This window comes from Pan troglodytes, chromosome 1 (genome assembly GCF_028858775.2).
Source record: "Pan troglodytes isolate AG18354 chromosome 1, NHGRI_mPanTro3-v2.0_pri, whole genome shotgun sequence".
NCBI classification, from domain to species: domain Eukaryota; kingdom Metazoa; phylum Chordata; class Mammalia; order Primates; family Hominidae; genus Pan; species Pan troglodytes.
The window spans coordinates 107642664-107655628 of NC_072398.2; the positions used below are offsets into that span (position 1 = coordinate 107642664).

At 37.3% G+C, this 12965-nt stretch overlaps 1 long non-coding RNA gene across 1 annotated transcript in view; it reads right to left on the minus strand.

Annotated features, from left to right (window-relative positions):
• Positions 1-5292: 5292 nt before the first annotated feature.
• Positions 5293-12965, minus strand: part of LOC104002001 (uncharacterized) — a 151775-nt gene continuing 144102 nt past the window's right edge. Inside the window, exon 4 of the long non-coding RNA XR_674012.4 lies at positions 5293-7968. This is a non-coding gene — a long non-coding RNA (uncharacterized LOC104002001). The remainder of the gene's footprint in view (positions 7969-12965) is intronic.

Genomic DNA, 12965 nt, shown 5'->3' on the forward strand with positions numbered 1-12965 from the left:
ATTGAGATTCTATGATATTTGTTTCTTTTTTATCACAAGAAAAGTGATTAAAGAAATCCAGCTGTAAGTGGGATGTACAATACATATACATGGTACATATGTCTTGTACATATTATATATATTGTATCTTTTATAGCTTGCTACAAAAGGGGAAAAAACTTGAGGTACACCTTAGAGAAGCTGAAGAAACACACAGTGTCATGAGTGGAATGATTTTTCTAGTGATTTCCAGATGTCTTTTTAAGGGTAACATTGACTTGTCAGGAATAGGCACAAGCTGTGTATTCTAACAGAGACCACTGCCGTAGATGAGGCTGCAGGGGAGATGCCTATGCTAGGACACACACAATGTCAGTCAGAAGATGATTAGAGGGAAGGTTCCCTCTAATTTTTGTATGAATAATGCAGTTGTAAGGAAGATAAGCTGGCATTCAAATCCAGTCCTATCTGACCGCTAGGTTTGAGTGCTTTCTACAGAAACATGTGACCTCCACAAACAACATGCACATCCTACATGGGCCACTGTTTGCTTCCTGGGAGTTCAGTCCTGGGCTGAGCTGCCAAACATAAAACCTTCTTCCTCCAAGAGCCACAGAAGTGTGGCCAAGTCTCTTTCTTAGTAATACTATGGTTAAAAATGAATACACAGTGTTAGTGACAAAGCTGGTCTCCCAAAGATGGGGTCTTTTTCTGTTCAGTGTCATGAAGCCAATACACAAAACTGAAAATGAATGTCAAGCAGTTCGGGCTTCATTTCATGGCCATGGAACGGAGAAGTGGGAACATGGCTCACAGATCAACTTCTCAACAAGTGATGGGTGAGGAGGTTAAAATATAGGATTTCTCTAATGAAGGGGTTGGATATTAAAAACAAGGAGAGGAATATTCCTTTCTTTTCCAGAAATGTGTAGTGAACTTTCTGGAGCTGGACTGCTGCCTTTCTTTTTGTCCTTTTATGGCTTCTTCTGGTCATTGTCATGTAATTGTCAACTGTCATAGCACTGCTGGGAGTGTCATTTAGCATGGAAATTAGATTATAATGAAGCCCGAGATCTTTCTGAAGTTGTTTGGTCAGCTATCTTGGTTCTAGCCAGACTCAGCTGGTCTGGTTACAAAGGGAACTTTCTATCGAAGGCATCCTGTTTCTTAAAGATAAGCAGAGTTAGGAAAGGGTAGAAATTCAGCTCTGTCATGTAGTAACAATAGCAACATCAGTGTGGATAACCTAAACTCAGGGGCAAAGATGACCAGCTTGGCTTGCAGCTTGGACTGAAAAACAAAACAAACAAAAGCCCTATTTCTATGGCTTCATCTGAGGAGCTTAAAAGCAGGAATTACCTCACCTAGTTGTTTTGTCTATAACCCTATATGTTTTTCCTCATTCCGTTGTACGCACTGAGAAGCTGGGTTAACATTAAGTCATAACAAATTCGGTGACAGTGAATTTTGAGAGACTTACTTCCAGATAATTTACTGCCAAATTAACACAGAGCAGTTAATCACTTTTAATGTCTCTTTTCATACATCTACTTTCATCAAAAAGGTCCTTTCTGTTTAATTACTCTGACCCAAATATTTAGAATAAATATTGCTGCCATCACAGATTCCCTCTAGGGAGGAATTTAATGGGAGTAAAAACCCTCACATGAAAAATAGCATTCAGAAATACAGAAGGAAAAATATATAAGTAAATGTGATATAATATTTATTTCACTCAGAAAGATCACTCAGGCAATTTGTATATATATCAGGACTCTAAAAAGTAATTTTCACTGTAACTCTTGGTCAAAACAGCCAGTACTATTTGCTTACATGATAATGGGATTAGGACTAACCATACATTATGACCTTCGCTGACTGTACAACTTTGCAAATACACCATTCTGGAAGACACACAAAGCTACACTTTCACACAGGACACCCAACCAATTTTCTGACACCAAATGGGTGTCCTGCAATTCAATTAAATTCCAACACTCTCTACCTGGAGTTAGCATCAGATCTCACAAGTTAAGGGCTGTCCCACAAATCTACCCCCACTTCAGACGCCAATCTCAAGCCTAGCTATAATTCAGGAGTTCCCGCAATCCCCTCCTTGGGTTCAATAATTTGCTAGAATAGCTCACAGAACTCAGGGAAACTCTTTATTGTATTTCTTTGGTGGGGGGTGGGGTGATTGTGGTGGTTTGGTATTTTCATTGTCTTTTTAAAAAATACTTCTTTTCTCAATTTTGTTATATGAGTTATATATGTTAACTAGTATATTATGTTAACCAATATATTATAAAGAATACAACTCAGGAACAGCTAGATGGAAGAGATCATAGGGCAAGGTATGCAGGGGAGCTTCTCCAGTGTGCCACCCCTGAGCACCTTGATGAGTTGACCAATGCAGAAGCTCATCAAGTCTCATTCTTCAAGAGTTTTTATAGAGCTTGATCATTAGCTCCACCACCTACTTTCAGGAGGTTGGTAGGTGGAGGTGAAAATTTCAACCTTCTAATTTCTTAACCTTTCTAACGACCATTCCCATCCTGAGTCTATCTTTTTCGCATAAACTCTATGACCCCACCTAAGTCATCTTATTAGCATAAACTCAGGTACGATCAAAACTACGTCATTATGAGTAACAAAAGACATTCCTATCACTCAGGAAATTCCGGGGTTTTAGGAGCTCTGTGCTAGGAATCTGGGACAAATATCAAATATATTTCTTATTATGCCACAAACATGTTGACAGGAAACTTAAATAGGGAACCCTTTTATAGAAGAGGCAACTGAAGACAACTCGAAAACTGATGATGCCCTAAGGAAAGTCAGAGGAGACTTGATTGCTTTCTTACAAAAAGTCACAGCTTTTGACATTTTGCACAACCTGATTCAAAGTTTCTGGTTCAATTGTACTGAATTCTAGTCAGTTCTCTTCCTCCTTCTGCTCCTCCTCTTTCTTACTTGATGCAATTGGACCTAGAAAACCTTAGGCCTAGAAGACACTTAGAACTAAATTTGAATGTTGGCTTTACCACTTACTAGTTGTGTGCTCTTATGAAGTTATTTAAATTCTTTGATCCTCAATTTCCTTATCTATATACAGCCCTGCATTTCTTAACAACAGGGATGATTCTGAGAAATGCATTGTTAAGCGATTGTGCGCTATGATAACATCATAGAGTATAATCACACAAACCCAGAAGATGTATGGCCTACTACACACCTAGGCTATATGATATCATCTGTTGCTTCTAGGCTACAACCCTGTACAGCATGTCACTGTTCTGAATACTATAGGCAGTTATGACACAATAGCATTGGTATATCTAAACATATCTAAACATAGAAAAGGTACAGTAATAATATGGTATTTAAAATAAAAATTCACCTGTATAGGGCACTTACTATAAATAGAACTTACAGGACTGCAAGTTGCTCTGGGTGGGTCCCTGAGTGAGTGGTGAATGAATGTGATGGCCTAGTACATTACTGTACACTATTGTAGACTTCGTAAATACTGTATACTTGAGCTCCACTAAATTTATTAAAATTTTTTTCTTCAATAATAAATTAAACTTATCTTACTATATCTTTTTTACTTTATAAATTTTAATTTTTTAACTTGTTGGCTTTTTTGTAATAACATAGCCTAACATGCAATATGGCTGTACAAAAATTTTTACTTATATCCTTATTCTACAAGTTTTTTTCTACTTTAGAAATTTTTTATTTTTATTTTTTACTTTTTAAAATTTTTTGTTAAAAACTAAGACACAGAACATATCTTGTCCCACTGGGAGGTCTTCAGGGGCAATAACACGCATGTAGCTGTCATCTCCTAGAATAACAATGCCTTCTTCTGAAATACCTCCTGAAGGACCTGCCTGAAGCTGTGTTACAGTCACCTTTTTTCTTTTCTTTTTTTTTTTTTTTTTTTTTTTGAAACGGAGTCTTGCTCTGTCGCCCAGGCTGGAGTGCAGTGGCATGACTTCAGCTCACTGCAACCTCCACCTCCCGGGTTCAAGCAATTCTCTTCTTCAGCCTCCCGAGTAGCTGGGAGGCACCCGCCACCATGCCCGGCTAATTTTTGTATTTTTAGTAGAGATGGGGTTTCACCATCTTGGCCAGGCTGGTCTTGAACTCCTGACCTCGTGATCCACCTGCCTCGGCCTCCCAAAGTGCTGGGATTACAGGTATGAGCCACTGCGCCCGGCCACAGTGACCTTTTTTTCATAAGTAAAAGGAGTACACTCTAAAATAACAGTAAAAAACTATAGTATAGTAAATATTATATATAAAGCAGTAACATAGTCATTTGTTACCATTATCAAGTATTAGGTACTGTTTATAATTGTATGTGCTATGCTTTTATGTGACTGGCAATGCAGGAGATTTGTTTATATCATCACCACAAACATGACTAATGGGTTGTGCTACAACATTATGATGGCTACAACATTATGATGGCTACAACATTACAGATGATAGAAACTTCTCAGCTCCACTATAATCTTATGGGACTACTGTCTTAAATGCAGTCCATCACTGACTGAAACTATGTGGTGCATGACTATATATTGGGGAAAATAATAGTATCTACCACATAGTATTGTTGTTAGGATTAAGTGATATAAAGCATATATGAGTACACAAAGGCATACAGAGTGATATAATGGACTTTGGAGAATCAGAAGTGGGAGGTTGGAAGAGGTTCTCAGGATAAAAAAAAACTACCCATTAGGTACAACGTACACTACTTGGGTGACAGGTGCACTAAAATCTTCAAATTCACCACCGTATAATTCATCCACGCCACAAAAAACCACTTGTACCCCAAGAGCTACTGAAATAAAAATTTAAAAATATAAAGTACTTAGCATGAAGCCTGGTACATGGTAGGGGCATTATAAATATTAACTATTATTTGTATTATTAACAAATACGGATAATTAACTTTACCAATCTATGGTTCTTATAAGTGCCATTTTAGTTACCTTTTCAGATTGATTGCTGACTTCTGGAAACTGAGATAAGTATGATGAGCACTTGAGGAGGTCACTGTTCTGTCCTGATTTGTAGGATTTACATGTAGATGGTCCCAATGTCAGTCAATAATACAAATTTATAGCAGTAAAAGCTACAAAAATCTTGCTTACTGTGAATTAATCTTTCTTGCACATCTTACTTAGTAATGATAGTTTTCCTTGTCCTGAGTAAATATCAGTCAATAGCCAGATTAACTGCTCCTGCAATTAATTGCTCCCCAGATGTTATGGCTCTACCAAAAACAAGTTAAAAATATGTTAATTATTTTATTGATACATAATAGATGTACATATTTTGAGGGTACATGTGACAATTTAATACATCCATCCATATAGTTTGTAAAGATCAAATCAGTGTAATTGGAATACATGTGTTCATTTTTTATATACATCATATGCGTGCTGTAACAAGGTGCTCCGCAGGCTCATCTCAGGCCAGGAGGCTCATTGCTGAGTTTTCACATGAGACCCAGGTCCAGAAGGCTTTGCACCGTGGCTCCTTTACAATTCTCGGAAAAGTGCTCCTGTTACGTGCATGTGGACAGATCTTGACCTTGGTTGATGAACCCAGAGTAAGACTGAGGGCCAGCTTCAGAGAATAGTCCGCTCATTAAAGAGTTGAAACAAGGCTGGTATTCAAGAAAGCACACTGAATATTCTAGTTTCTCACACATCATAGAAAAAGAAGTTGATGAAAATATAAAGTTGGAAACAGGACATTTCTAGTTTCAGGAAAACAAAATTGTTGGGTTTGGGTAGTTACTAATAATCTCTAAAACCAATATGACCGACACCTGTGGCTTGAGAAGCTCCAAGAGAGTAAGAGAAGGGCGCTGTAATGGAACGTGATGATTCCCCACATTGTCTCTCTAGGTTGTGTCGCTCCCTCCCAGGTCACTGTCATCACCAGTGGCCACTTTTTCAGTTCTGTGGGCCCCTTTTTCCATTGGTATTAATTCTATCATCAAATTTCCACACCTGTACTTGGCTGTGGGTTGAAAATTCTCAGGAGAGAATGTGATTATTTCTGTGCCCAAGGTAGGTATTCAATAACTGTCTATTAATAAGTTCTGAAAATGAGCAAACAAAAATCCCTTCCTATAGCCTTCTAAAACCCAAAGAAACATGAAATTCTTTCTCTCTTTCTCTCTCTTGGTAAAGGGGTGCATACTGCAGGAAACAGTGGGTTAAGCTATATGGAGGAATTTATAGCCAAGACATTCTAAATACATTCAACTCAGTCTTATTCATCATCAATTGACAAAGCAGATGAAGGTATCTCTCTAAGACTAAATGACTTCTATCTGTGCATCTGTAAATTCCACAGGAATCCAAGGATGAAAATGGAAGATGTGGCCTACTTCTGCATCACGAGATCAGAGAATTACAGATGTGACCCTCACTTACAGGTGAGGCCCACTGGTGAATCTCCCCTCCGTACCAGGCAAGTTGAACAAAATTAGACAATTCAAGACTAAAACAGAAATAACCAATTTCCACTACAGCAACATGGACCCTGAATTCTTGGAGTGAATAAATACGCAAATAAAGGAAATAAAATTCAGTGCATGTAAATTTCTTGGATTTTCAACCTAGAAAGACAGTGCAGGCAATTGCCACATTCCATTGTTGCTCTTCTGTTACTCTCTTAGAGCTTCTCAAGACATAGGTATTGGACATATTCGGTTTTAGGAATAATTAACTACCTGTACCCAACAACCTTGTTCTCCTAAAATCAGTATCTTTGGATACTCGTGTAATTATTCAAGATTGCTCAAGAATCCATTCTGGGGCAGAGTCTGTTGAATAGGTTTATAAATGATGATAAGGAAGGAGTACATAGTGAAGTCTCAGACTCCAAGATATACAAATCTCCCCAGAAAGAAGACACCCCAGAGAAGAGAGACATTATAGAATAATCCTGAGATTCGTGTCAATGGGCAGAGCCTTAAGAGATGTTATAATGTGTGCGAGGAAAAAGTAATGAATTTATGAATAATCTAAAACACATCTATAAAATGAAAGACTATCCCTTAGATTCTGCTCAAGAAAAAGACCCAGAGTCATTAAATGTTGACCCCAGCATATGTACCAATATTCTGCATCAGGCAAAAAGACCTAGAAAATGAAGAAAATCATTAAGGACTATACTGGAAAGCAAGCTTTATACTGGTATATCTCTGTTTGAAAAGATTTATGTAGTTCTTGCTGCTATGCCTCAAAACCAAGTTTGCCATAACTTGAAAAGATCCAGAGAGGACAAGCTCAAAATAATTGGAGATATTGAGAATTATAAAAAGAATTTTTTGTTTAAGGTTAGATTTGTACTTCCAATATGGAAATCTAATTAGAAGTAATTAAATCTACATAACCATAAATAGTACAAATAAAGTGAACAGAGATTTGCTTATTCAACAACTTTAAAGACCTGGGACAGGGAGATGGTAATTTTTGAAACTCATAAAATGAATGCATTAGCCAAAGAGGTAGGTGTGACAGGAAATAGAAATGCATTTCAAAACATTTGGACAAATTTTGGCTGATGCAGTTATCAATGACTTTGAAATTGATTCAACTCCTGGAATTAAGATGGCTTCAGAAGGGGCAGTAGAAGTATTTCCTTGACATTTTTGTGGGCAGGATAATTCAGATGTGGATTGACCATATGCTCAAATATTCCCAAACAGCTCATGAGTTATAAAAGTTTGAAAACTATTGATATAATCAAAATATTACCTTTAATCCATTCAGCATACCACTTTTTATCCTTCTTCCTTTTAATTTCAAGGAAGTTGAATACCCAGTACAGTGAAGACAAACCTTCAGTAGTGAACGCTTCCCTTTGATCGATGGCCAGAGGTCAGGACTCTCCAGCAATTCTGATGAATGTATGTAACTTCTTGGTTCTTTCTCTATTGTTTCATCTTAAATTCTGCAAAGGAGATGATGCAGATGAGCAATGCTGCAGTTCCTTCTCATTTGCATTTTACTAGCTTTATGACAGTTTCCTTCTTGCATGATATTACCTAATTACATCCTTCAAGGAAGCACTAACATACCACTCTCGACTTTCAATTACTCACTCCAACGAAGGAAATCATGAAACACCCATCCCTTCTCAGAAAATTCACCCAGCAACTGGGTCATTGTGGGACAAAGATCGTGTGAAGGAGTGGAACTACAATCTCAGTCAGGAGGTCCTAAGACAAGCCAAGCTTTGGCCCTGTTTCCCTTCAAGCCAACTTCCTAGCCATACAATAATACAAGTCTCAGACCCATATATGCCCAGATGGTACTACCCAACTTACTGCTCATGTACTTCAATGAATTTGTTCCAAAAACAGCTTATTTCAAATAACTTTGGGATGTTTCCAAAAATCATCCATTTACAAGAAATCATCTTTTCCCAATACTTCAAAAAAAAAAAAGGGCTGTAATCTCTGAAAACCTTTGGAAAGAGAAAATCCAGACTAATGTTGAGCAGCTTGTGTTGCAGTTGGTGTGTAGCTTCCTAGGGGTTTGCTACACCTTTTACATATGGATGATCAGGCCTATGTAAACTTGTGAAGATGTGTCTTTGATGCCTGATTTTCCTTCCTTGACTCACTTTTATTTTTTTTTAAAGTTCTGGGGTACATGTGCAGGATGTGGAGGTTTGTTATGTACATAGGTAAACATGTGCCATGGTGGTTTGCTGCACCTATCAAACCATCACCTAGGTATTAAGTCCAGCATGCATGAGCTATTTTTCCTGATGCTTTCCCTCCACCTTCCCCATCACTGCCCTACAAGCCCCAATGTATATTGTTCCCCTCTATGTGTCCATGTGTTCTCACTGTTCAGCTTCCACTTATAAGTGAGAACAAATGGTATTTGGTTTTCTGTTCCTGTGTTAGTTTGCCGGGCATAATGGCTTCCAGTTCCATCCATGTCCCTGCAAAGGAAATGATCTCATTCCTGTTTATGGCTACATAGTATCCCATGGTATATATGTACCACATTTTCTTTATCCAGTCTATCATTAATGGGCATTTTGGTTGATTCCATGTATTTGCTATTGTGAACAGTGATGCAATTAACATATGCGTGCCTGTATCTTTATAACAGAATGACTTATATTCTTTTGGGTATATACCCAGTAATGGGACTGCTCAGTCTATTGGTATTTCTGTCTCTAAGTCTTTGAGGAATTGCCACACTGCCTGCCACAATGGTTGGGCTAATTTACATTCCCGCTAACCGTATAAAAGTGTTTCTATTTCTCCACAGCCTTTCCAGCATCTATTCTCAACCTCTTAATAATTGCCATTCTGATTGGCATGAGATGGTATCTCAATTTGGTTTTGATTTGTATTTCTCTAAGGATCAGTGATATTGAACTTTTTTTCACGTTTGTTGGCCACATAAATGTCTTCTTTTGAGAAGTGTCTGTTCATGTCCTTTGCCCAGTTTTTAATGGGGTTTTTTTTTTCTTGTAAATTTGTTGAAGTTCTTTGTGGACTCTGGATATTAAACCTCTGCCAGATAGACAGATTGCAAAAATTTTCTCCCATTCTGCAGGTTGTCTGTTTGCTCTGATGATAGTTTCTTTTGCTGTGCAGAAGCTCTTTTGTTCAACTAGATCCCAATTTTCGATTTTTCTTTTGTTGCAATTGCTTTTGACTTTTTCATCATGAAATATTTGCCTGTGCCTATGTCCTGAATGGTATTGCCTAGATTTTCTTCTAGGCATTTTATAGCTTTGGATTTTACATTTAAGTGTTTAATCCATCTTGAGTTAATTTTTGTATAAGGTGTAAGGAAACAGTCCAGTTTCAATTTTCTGCATATGGCTAGCCAGTTTTCCCAGCACCATTTATTAAATAGGGAATCCTTTCCCCGTTGCTTGTTTTTGTCAGGTTTGTCAAAGATCAGATGGTTGTACATGTGCCATCTTATTTCTGAGATCTCTATTCTGTTCCATTGGTCTATGCGTCTTTGTACCAGTACCATGCTGTTTTGGTTACTGCAACCTTATAGTTATAGTTTGAAGTTGGGTAGCATGATGCCTCCAGCTTTGTTCTTTTTATCTTGATGGCATCTTTCTTTTATTCTGCTGTTCTCAACTCATAGGTCCTATTATACTGGACTCCCCTTTTGTTCTATTTAATTTCTACCTTATTCAGTTAATGTACTCTGGTTTTTGCAAGGAAATATTTATGGTTCAATTTTTCATTAATCTGTCTAACCCCCTTTCATTCTGTCAACCTACACTTCTCTTAAGTATTGCTTTATTGGGAGTAATGAATGTATAATCTGTTGTACTAAGTCAAGAGATAACTGTGAGTAGAGTAAAAAGCACACTGTAGCAGAAGATATGGCTCTGTTACTTGGTGATTGTATGATCCTATTAATTTAACTTCTATAAGCCCTAGTTTCCTTATTTGTAAATAAGGGTTACTAATGCTTAGTTTGTCTTCTTTACTAGGATTTCTTTAGGCCACAAATGTCAAATGAGTCTATGATCACTTTATCCATATGCTTCATGGTTTGATAGTTTTTAAATCATGTCTCACGGTTTGTCTCATGTCCGTCTCCTCATCCTCCAGCTCATTTTTCTTGTCCTTTACTTATTCCATTTTCTCAGCATTGAGGATCAGCAGTCAGAATGTAACACACTGTCCCAGGGGTTATAGTCTCTGAACATTCTGTATCTTATTTCCAGTTTCCTTTTCGTTGATGACCAATATTTTGTTTATTTCTTTCAAAAATCAAAGCAGTCCACAAAATGAGTCCTTAGAGAATAATGCCCAGTTGCTTCTGAAAACTTTTCTTGGCACATACGTAATATTAGAGACCCCTTCAAAAAGAGTAATATGCTGTTGACTCACCTGCATCCTGGCAAGAACCTGTGAAATGTTCCTGCAGTCTATTTTGAAATCTTGACTGATTCTTTACTTCCGGATAGAGTTTCATGCCATTATCAGACTTAGAGACACTTGTGCACCATTTATTGTGTTGCAGAATAAATCTAAAGCTATGAAATGAGATCAACCCAAACACGGGTTCTTGACAGATCCTCAATCAAAACTGCTACTTGCCAGGGCAGTGGCTCATGCCAGTAATCCTAGCACTTTGGGAGGCTGAGGTGGGCAGATTACTTGAGCCCAGGAGTTCGAGGCAAGTCTAATCAACATGGCAAAACTCATCTCTGCAAAAAATACAAAATTTAGCTGGGCGTAGTAGCAGGCACCTGTAGTCCCAACTACATGGGAGGCTGAGATAGGAGGATTGCTTAAGCCAGGGAGGTTGCAGTGAGCCAAGACTGTGTCACTACACTCCAGCCTGGGTGACAGAGAAAGACCCTGCTTCAAAACAAACAAACAAATAGTTCCCTACTCTGAGAAGTTTCCTTTATTCATTCCTTGCCAATGTCAAAGTTCCAACAGTCCGAAGTAGTTCAGTTTTTAATAATCTTTAACTTAAAAAACTTTTCAAAGATACTTTTAGAATCGGAGTGGTTTCCAATGATCTAATTGCTAGGGACATATTAGATGATTAATATTCTTCTGAATCATGGGTTTCTCTAATCTACTTTCCTCATTCCTCACTCAGAGAATAATAAATTAGTAACACATTGTTTTTTCTGCAGAGATCATATTGCTCTTATTTCAATAGGTTACTTTTGTAAAAGTGTTGAGCAATTGAGATACGCTTACTTTAGAATGGCAAGGGAACAGCAATCTGAAATATATTGAGATCTCACTGGAGTTTACTATACATGAAAATTATAGGCGCAACTCTCTAAATTCCTAACGCAGTTTAAGACAACAAATTATAGAAGTAGTCTAGAGATTCCTCAATTCCATTCTTCACAATCTGTAAAACATCAGTGTTGGAAATTTACCACTCTCTTTTTTTTTTCTTTGCCAATTTTCCATAGAATACAGTACTTACTCACTTTTTTTTTTTTTTTTGAACTCATGAGGTAACACTGGGCACATGTGATGAAATAAAGGTCATAGGAAAAGCTAAAGAGATCTAAGTTCCCAGGCAAAATGAGTATATCTCAACAGTGGCTTACCTGAGAGAAGCTTTAAACTTGGTTTTCTGATCTCTTAGGAAAATTTAGGCAATATAGGCATGTTGGTGAAGGAGATATTTAGGAGACTTTCTGCATTTCACATCATACAGTATGGATAAATATTTTCTCTATTTCCTTGTTCAGCCAGGCCTGTGTGCTTTTGTCTGGCCTAAGCCATGAATACAGTTTGTTTGGGCCTAGGTCTTTCATGCAAGCTTGTGCTACTCTGTATAAATTACTTACTTCCTCTAGTGATTCTTCCATGTTGACTCTTTCTCTGTCCCTGGACACTAAGGTGTTCCATGGCAAGATTGTTTTCTACTTTATGTGTATCACCATAGCAGCTGGTGCAGAGCTCAGATGTTTAGAATATTCATTATTTGCTAGATGACCATTATTTCTATTATTTCTACACCAGTCTTTTCAAGAATGCTTTAAAATACAAAGAAAGAACTTTATTTGTCTAATAGCTTTGTTGAGGTGTAACTGAAATACAATAAACTGCACACATTTAAAGTGTACAAGTAGATGCATCTTGACATATTTATACACCAGTGAAACTATCACATCAAGATAGTGAATATTTCCATCACCCATAAAAGATTCCCTATACCCTTTTCCTTCCTGCTAATCCCTAGGAAACCACTAATCTCCTTTTCTTCCCACTATCTGTTAGTTTTTTTTTTATTTTTTTAGAATTTTATATAAGTGGAATCATATAGTACTCAAAAAAATCTGGCTTCCCACACTCAGCATAATTATTTTGAAATTCATTTATGTTGTTGCATATATCAATAGTTTGTACTGTTTTTTTTCTCTTTGTTTTTCATTTTAACATTCTATTGTATGGATATACCACAGTTTGT